Source organism: Acomys minous (genome assembly GCF_964271855.1).
Source record: "Acomys minous genome assembly, chromosome: 5".
NCBI classification, from domain to species: Eukaryota; Metazoa; Chordata; class Mammalia; order Rodentia; family Muridae; genus Acomys; species Acomys minous.
Genome location: NC_140494.1, coordinates 85,482,927 through 85,492,660, shown reverse-complemented (window position 1 = coordinate 85,492,660; position 9,734 = coordinate 85,482,927).

The window sequence follows — 9,734 nt, the reverse complement described above, 5'->3', positions numbered from 1 at the left end:
ATAGGGGAGGGGAGTAGGGGGAAAGCGGGAGGGAGGGAGGAATGGGAGGATACAAGGGATGGGATAACAATTGAAATGTAATATGAATAAATTAATAAAATATATGTTTAAAAATAAAATAAAATTCAGTATAAAAAAGGTTATTTTATCAATTTCTACAAATTTTTGTGAGAATTTTTTTATGGAGATTGTATTGACTCTGTAAACTACTTTTGGTAGGATGGCCATTTTCACTCTATTAGTCCTGCCCATCCATGATCAAGGGGGATCTTTCCATCTTTTGGTATTTTCAATTTTTTTCTTCAATGCCTTCAATTTTTTTTTTATTATACAAGTATTTCATTTCCTTATAGTTATCCCAAGATGTTTTTGAGGCTATTGTGAATGAGATCATTTTCCTGATTTCCTTCTGCATGTTTATTGTTTGTATATAAGAAAGCTGATAATGTTTGTGTGTTAAATTTATATCCTTTTACTTTGATGATTGCCTTTATCCATTACAGGGCTGAGAACTGCGAGGTCAGAGTGGAGGGCAGGGCGCGTGAACCACCCACCCGGGTATCTGTCAGATGTGGCCACTGGGAGTCCTGGGTAGAAAGCCTTTCTAGGAATTGGGGGCTGAGACAAAGGAACGGACATGGGATAGGAGGGAAGAAGGAGAGCTGTGTCCCCAGCAAGGCTTGGCGGGGTCCCCAGGGAATGGACGTAGGGCAGGAACTTGCAAACAGCAGGCTACGGGAACTGGGATTAGACTGGAGAGATTATGAGGCAGGAAAGTGAAAAGTCACCTGCCCAAGTCTCAGGTAGCGAGTGCTTCTAGACATAGATGGTTGCCATAGAAACAAGAATGGGCTAGAAAACAGGACTGAGAGGAGCCACCGGGAAAGAGTCCACAGGGGAAAAAGAAGAGCTGGGTGTGGCACAGGGTTTGTTGGAGACCACAGGGAATGGAGGTAGGCGGTAGGGGAAGCCCTCGCAAGCAGTCTGCTGCAGGGCTTGCATGAGACTGCAGAAGCTTCCTTAAACATGACAATAACTTAAACACTGCATGATGTGGCTGATAGGTAGCAAACTACCACCCATGTGAAAGCTTGGTTAACAACATCAGAGAAAAAAAAACCAACTATAAAAAATTCTGCGTATGAAATGAAATCATTAAAAAGAATAAAAATACACAATAAAGACAATGCAACAGAATGTCAGAGGTGTACCGGTTAATATATTTTGTGATATTTGTGGCATCTGTCATTTTTGTACAAATTTGTATCTAATTTAGTCAAGTTCTAGATAAGTATATTCATTTTCCAGTGTTCACTGTTGTATTCTTTAATTTAAAATATGAGCCCTCATGTTGAAATCATCAAATTGCCAAAGTATTTAAGAAAAAGAATCATGAATTGTTGAATTTTAAATTGTAGCTCTTTCTTTAAGGCCAGCTTTAAACATGTAGAGCAGGGTAGTTGCCCTGGAATCTGCTCGGTATAACCTGAAAAATACAGTAAGTTGGATCCTAGACAACAGCCTAAATCAATTCTTTTCCATTGCTCTTATGATGCATCAACTTCTTCCAGAAGTTGATACAATAAATGCTTATTAAACAGCAGAAAGAAATCCAAGAACAATTGTGTCCCATGAAGCCTGCAATCCTACCAAAAAAAAAAAAAAAAAAAAAAAAAAAGAAAGAAAGAAAAAAAGAAAAGAAAATATAACCTCTGACACATAAGGACAAGAGACTATACTGTGGGACACACTGTGACACATTATACCTTCCATGACAAGATGTTGCTTTGTTTTTAATATTTTTTAATTTTCTATTTTCTTTTGTGGGGGAGGTTGCATGAACGGAGGGCACATGTGACAGGAAGATGAGCAGGGTTGCGGTGCGTGATGTGAAATTCACAATGAATCAATAAAAAGGTTTTTTTTAATTTTTTAAAGAGAGAAAGAAAACCTGAGTGAACTCCTGAGGCCCCAGGTGTTTATCACCTGAGAACTGCCTTCCCTTCTCCCAAGCCAGTGGCTAGGGTCACTCAGAAAACAAAACAAACACCAGGCGACTGGGGAATTAGGATGTACCCTCCTCCTTGACTGGTCAGCCTCTGTAGAGAGTTTTAAACTAGAAAGCATGCCAACCCAAGCTCGCTCCCACAGCGCCGGCATGTTGGGGCATGCCTACGGACTAGAGACCGATTGCGTCAGGCCGGTTACGGGAGCACCGAGCACGAGGAATCTTCTGGGAAAGCCAGTCTTCCCGCGGGAGAGCCTACACCTGCGCACCTGAGCTTGAGACGTGTGGGTTGCACTACAGGCGCTGTTATTTAGTGATTATCCCTCAGAGAAAACAGATAACACTGAGCAGGCAACCCTGAGAGGCATTTCATATAAAAACCACCAGAGATAAAAATAAATAAATAAATAACTTTAAAACATAAAAAACTTTTCCTTTCCGGTGGTGACAACCTCCCTGAGAGAACACAGCTCCTCACAAAGGATCGCCTTCATCCCTCTCCAGAAGAGGAGAAGAAGAAACACAAGAAAAGGTGCCTGGTGCAGAGCCCCAATTCCTACTTTAAGGATGTGAAGCGCCAGGGCTGCTATAAATCACCACGGTCTTTAGCCATGCACAAACGGTAGTCTTGTGTGTTGGCTGCCCCACTGTTCTCTGTCAGCCTACAGGAGGAAAAGCAAGGCTGACAGAAGGATGTTCCTTCAGGAGGAAGCAGCACTGAAAGTACCTGATTCAAGATGAGGGGGAAACCACCCCCAATAGACACATTTTGGAGATATATACCAAAACTTTTTATTGATTCTTTGTGAATTTCACATCATAGTGGTATTATGCAGCCCACTGCCACCAAGGACATAATCCAAGCCTGCAGTAGTGCTGAGCCCAGTAGCCTGGATGGGACCTCACCTCTAACCAAAGTAGCAGGAGGCTCTCAGACCCCACGGCCTTGATGTTAAAGGTAGAAATCAATACAAAAGAGATTGATAGGTCTGACTACCAAAATATGAGAAAACTTGCACAGAAAAAGAAAAGCGAAGTGGAAAATTGAGAAAAATGTCTAGATTGAGTGCGATCAGCTGAAAACTGATGGATAGCACTTCTACATAAGAGGACACGTGAATCTATAATGTCATCATGCTCACCACTCCCATGCTTCCCACAGAAAGGGAAAGAGGAACACAAGCATGGTGTTCACCACAGAGCAAACACTTTAAAACGGGCAGCGTAGCTGGGCACAGTGTAAATCTAGCACTTGAGGAGGCAGAGGCAGGTGGATCTCTGTGAGTTCGAGGCCAGCCTGGTCTATAAAGTGAGTTCAGGACAGCCAGGGCAACACAGAGAAACTCTACCTTGGGGGAAAAAAAAAGCCAAAAATTAAAAAAAAAAAACATAAAATAAAATGGGCAATGACAAGGCAAATCAAAGAGCTGCAGTTGGCCTATACTAGGAGGTTTTGTTTTACAATGTACTCTGTTGTGTTTTTAATAATATATTTACATATAAGCATGCATTTGGGCTTTTGGAATCTGACTAGACTGAAACATGAGCTCTTCTTCATGTGGATGGTGGGATAGTCAATAAAGATTTAGTCTGGAGAAACCGTCATACTGTTGGTTATCACGCAGAGACAATACTACCTACATGGTGTATCATTGCAAAGACCACACATGCTCCTGTGCACAAATGCTGAACACTGTACTTAATGCACACAATAATAAGCTACTAAGTGTTTTCTACTTTAGTAAGTTACTGACAGACTGAGCGATAAGAAGGCTATCAGGCTAATTCCGAACCTGGATCATCTTCCACTTCTGTGAACCTACTCCAGGACTCTGTACACAAGCATACAAAGGGCAATGGAGCTGAAACGCTACTGCCAGCAACAGAACTAGCTGAACAGTTCTGTGGGTCTCTATTTTTAACACTGGACCAGCAAATGTTACATTAATCTCGGCTTCACAGTTTGATGAGGGAAAGCTTTAAATGATGAGACTGAAATCAGAAGGAAAGATGGATGTACAACTTAAATCTAGAAAATCCTTTTAAGCTACAAATCAAATTATTTGATCCTTTTTACAAATAACGTTTTAAATGTAAGAATGTTGAAATGTTGGTAGAAATGTCTTTGCACATACCATGGTAAAACATGAAGGGCTGTTTTTCCATATTTCTTACTTTAAAGAATTTTAACTAAATTGGGTATGTTGATGAATTCCTTTAATCCCAGCACTTAGGAGGCAGAGGCAAGCAGATCTCCCTAAGTTCAAGGTCAGCATGATCTACAGAGAGAATTCTAGGCCAGCCAGGGCTACATAATGAGACTCTGTCTCAAATAAGCAAGAAAGAAACAAAACCAAAAAAAATTAACTAATACTAATAAGTACAAAAATTTTACAACTTACAGTATACCATGCAATATTTTAAAGCTCATACACATTGTGAAATATTTAAATAAGATTAATGATATTTATCCTTTCAAACATTTATTACCTTTTTATGCTGAGAACATCCAAGATCTTTTCATCCTTTCCTCACTTGCCTATTGATTCTAAAAAAAAAAAAAATCACACACACACACACAAAAAACAACTCTGATGGCCAGATAGCTGGGCAGGAAGTTGGGGCAGAACTTCCAGGCAGAAAGAGAGACATGCTGGAGGAAAGACATTCAGGGCATAGACACAGAGGTGAATGGACAGGCAGACAGACAGACTGACTGACTGACTGACTGACAGGAGTGGAGCAAAGAGGTAGAGCTAGCCACCTGGTGGGATGTAGTTGGGTTAAGCTGGTCAGTCATCTGGGAGACTGCCCAAGCTAAAAGGCCTAAGCTTTAAGCTATATTAAAAGACTCCGTGTCATTATTTTTACCACTGGGGGGGGGGGCAGTCTGAGGAAGTCCCACTATACCCCATGACTTCCTTACACTCAGAGATTAGTGCATCTCTCAATCCTTAACGGAAAAGCTTCCTCTTGCAACAGATGGCAATTAACAAGGAGACCTACGACTGCTAAGTGTGCCAAAAATAAGAGACTAGGTGATGCCCAGGCCTACATCTGTGTCACATAAGGCTCCCTAAGGCTTGGGGATCTACGCAGAGGAGGGTGGAAAAAATCCCAAGAGCCAGAAGTAGAAGATGATTTTCAGGAAACAGTGCTGTTAGGACACCACAGGGTAGCTGCAAATGTACTCGTAGTGCCTGTGACAGCATGCACAGACCTGTGCAGGCTCATGCTAGACAAGAGCCCCAGTCTATTGGGAGGGGCCAGGCGCAATGCCTCACCAGCAGCTGAGGAGCTGTTGGCACGTGGCAGTCTCTGGGAGAGAGAGGAGAAGCTTTCTTTAAGAATTTGACCCCAGACTCCAGGACAGACTCAGTACCCAAGAGTACTTAGGCAGCACACATGGGACTCAACTGGTTTTTATGTTGTTTTTAGAAGAGAACTGGAGTTGGGAAGGCTAGGGCAGGGAGGTGAGACTAAATCTGAGGTGAGGATGACCACAGTACGTTGTGTGAGACTCACACAGTTTGGGAATTAAAGAAAATAGGAATGTTTTATCCTTCCGCCAGCTGCTTGTTCGGCCCAGGAATCAGCGTGCCAGCTAAGCTCTGGGCACTTGGATCCATGCCCTTTCTCCATCACTGTGCAACAGGTGGTTGTCCAGGCCATTCACTGAGGCGGGGACAAAGAATTGAGCATCCAGGAATGGCAGAAAACAGAGCTTCAGAGAAAAGGAAAGTGACAATGAGATGAGAGGGGTCCTGAGGTTAGGAGTCTAATTGGACTGTAGTTTGGGTGTTTTATAGGCTCTCAGGTCCTCCCATTTCCCCTATTGGTCACGTTTAGACACCCATCTTCATGCCTTCCTGATGTTTCTTCTTGCAATGTACTCTGGAAATAAGAGCTCAGCACCGCAGACAGCCTGCTTTCCACTTCCATCCCTCTAACACTCCTTGAATGAACAGGATGTTCGGCCTTGGCCACAGTGAAAACAGGCCTGTCTGTCATGGAGGTGTTTCTCCCCAGGGAAGCTGGGATGGATGTTTCCTACGAGGAAACCTACAAAACCTACAAGAGCAGCAGCAGTAGAGACTTTCACGCAGCTGCTCGCCAGAATTTGATGCCGGGGTCACCATTAGCACCCCAAAGTGGGAAAGACAAAGTCATGGGAGCTAAACACAAGTCTAAGCAGTGCTTTGGACCCAGCGCAAGGCACCAGCTGCTCACAGCCCTGTGGGAAGGAATGCCGGGAGGGAGGCCGGACAGGACTTGCCTCAGTCATCCACAGCACACAGAACAAAAGAGCCAAGGACACAAACACAGGGGTCCCGGGCTGATAAGAATTAATGTGGAGTACAGTCAGACCAGAGCCAAGGAAACGAGGTAGCCGAGCAGCCAGAAGGAGGAAAGCAACGTTCAGAATGATGATCTCACTGCTTCTTTTTTAAAAAAAATATTTTATTAATTTACTCATATTACATTTCAATTATTATCCCATCCCTTGTATCCTCCCATTCCTCCCTCCCTCCCATTTTCCCCTTACTCCCCTCCTCTATGACTGTGACTGAGAGGGACCTCCTCCCCCTGTATATGCTCATAGGGTATCAAGTCTCTTCTTGGTAACCTGCTATCCTTCCTCTGAGTGCCACCAGGTCTCCCCGTCCAGGGGACGTGGTCAAATGTGAGGCACCAGAGTACATGTGAAAGTAATATCCCACTCTCCACTCAACTGTGGAGAATGTCCTGTCCATTGGCTAGATCTGGGTAGGGATTCGAAGTTTACTGCACGTATTTTCCTTGGCTGGTGTCACGGTTTGGGCAGGACCCCTGGGCCCAGATCCGCCCATCATAATGTTCTTCTTGTAGGTTCCCAGGACCCTCTGGATCCTTCTATTTCCGCATTCTCCCATACTTCTCTCACCTAGAGTCCCAGTAGGATGTCCTCCCCTCTGTCCCACTTTCCCGGTAAGTGAAGACTTTGATCGGCCACGCCCCTCGGGCTCGTGTGCAGGTATAAGAAGCAGCGTGCTCACGTATACACGGACACTGCTTCTTGTATTTGCATCCAGTTCCCCTTCCCCACTGCACTTAGTCCTGACCTGCTGGTGAGTCCGTTATTTTGTCTCCACAGCGCTCCGCCCACTCCCTCCCTCAGGTAAACAAAAGTGGAGTGAGGCCAACACTATTCCTCACGGTCCCCCCTCTCTTTGTCCATTCCTCTTTTCCTCTACAGGCTTCTCTTACGGCTGTATCTTCCAAGGCCCAGCGGCGGAGCTGGTTTATAATATGTGGCCCATATCTTTCCCTCTTCTTTTTAGCCTACCATTAACAAGAAACTCCCGTTTGGCCCTCCTATCTTTTTCACTTTGCCTCCAGTATTCCCCTCCTATAATGAATGGCTCCATTCCTCTGTATGTGCCACTCCCCCACTTCCCATCTAATAACTAAGGCTCCGTTGCCAGTATTCCTGTGATTTACTCCCTCTCCCTTTCCTTTCCACCACACTTACCCCAACATTGACATGCACAGCACCAGTGGGGCCCCTTAGCCCCTAAACTAACTGCTATTTAACAAGCGCCTGTCTTGCAGTCCTCTGACACTCTCTTATCAAAATGGCTTAAGAGCCAGAGCCTGGCTGCTGCTGCGGACAGTGCTCTACCCCCCACGACAGACTGGAGATAGAGCCTGGTGCTTGGGTCACCACTGTAAGCCGACAACAATGCCACCGCACCTGAAACCATGCTAGTTCCTCCTGAACACTGAAACTACAGCCACAGAAAGAGGAAAAAAGCAATAGCAAAGCTGACTGGAGCCCTAAGCCCAGGCAAGCAGATCCCAGCACAAAACACAGTCGCATAAAAACCTAGGCAAGCTACTTCCTCTAAACACTCCCAACTACGATCCTGATCAAAATGATGTGACGATACAGGGTTCAAAATAATTATTACAAGCATGGTAAAAAATCAACTCAAAGACGACAGGAGACCACAGACACCTGAATAAAAGTATTAAGTCAATCCATGATATGAAAATAGAATTTAATAAAGGAATAGAGGGGCAGGAGAGATGACTCAGTGGTTAAGAGCATTGGCTGCTCTTACAACAGACCCAGGTTCCATTCCCAACACTCATATAGTGGGTGGTTCATAACCATCCGTAACTCCAGATCCAGAGGGTCTGATGCCCTTCTCTGACTTCAAGGGCATCAAGCATGCACACACGCACGCGCACGCGCACACACGCACACACACACACACACACACACACACACACACACGTAAAACAATCACACCTAGTTACAACATAAATAAATCTCGTTTTAAAAAAAGGAAAAAGAGAAAGAAATGCTGAAGAAAATTCAAATCAAAGTGATGAAATGAAAAATGTTAAATGACAACTTCAGTGGAAAGTTGTATCAACAGAATAAATAATGTAGATGACAGAATATCACAGCATGAAGACAAAATATAGAAATTAGAACATTTGGTCAAGGTCGATGATATTTTTGTTAAATATATGAATTGAGCATTCAAGAACCCTGGGACTCCATGAGAAAAAAAAAAGTCGTGTATCTTAGGCATATTGTAGAGTAAGTATTCCATGCAAAAGATAGAGAAAACGTTTTTAATAAAATCATGGAAGAAAATTTCCCAAGCGTACGGAAGCCCAGATACAAGAGGCATGCAGAACACCTGAACAGACAGGACCAGAATAAAAAAAAAACCCACATCATATAATAGACAAAACATTAAGTGTACAGAACAAAGAAAATATATTGAGAGTTGCAAAAGAGAAAGGCGGACACACACACACAAAGTCCGACCCATTACAATGACTACTGACTTTTCAGTCCATGCCATGAAAGCAAGAAGGGCTTGGACTCATATCTTTCAAACTCTTAAAGAACACAAACTCTAACCTTGTCTAACATTCCTGGCAAAACTGTCATAATTGAAGGTTAAAAAAACTTTCCATGACAAAAGCAGACTAAGAGAATTTATGACACCCCATGCTAGCTTTACAGTGGATATCAGGAAGGGAGGCCTCAGTCTGGGTAGAAAGATAAATACACTCAAAGGACCACAGTAGAAAAACTAAATGATACTATGGTACTCATTAAACAAAGAAGACTAAAAAAAAAAAAAAAAAAAAATCCCAAGCACTGTAAACTCAGAAGAATTATAAGCTGGGTGATACTTACTTTTCAATAATAACTACAAATATCAATGGTCTCAACCCCCCTACCAAAAATACAGAACAGCAGACTGGATTAGAAAACAGAAACATACCTTATTGCCCTAGCCAAAGATTAAACACTACCTCAGGGTGAAAGGATAAGAAAGTGTGTTCCAAGCAAACAGCCCCAGGGGACAAGCAGGCATTGCTATTTTAGTATCTTACAAAATATACTTCAAATCAATTCTTGTCAAATAGATAAAGAGGGTTACTTACTACTGAAAGGGACCACCCTAACAAGGGGACATTACAATTCTAAATATACACATGCCAAGTACTGGCTGCACAAAACAACTGAACAAACACTGGAATTAAACACAATAAACCTCACAGACATTTACAGAAGTTTCAACCCAAACACCAAAGAACACACAATCTTCTCAGGACCCCGTGTAATCTTCCCTAAGATAGATCAAAATGGAATAAAGCTGGAAATCAACAGGAAAAAGGATTCAAACTCATGGACATTAAACAACACACTATCAAG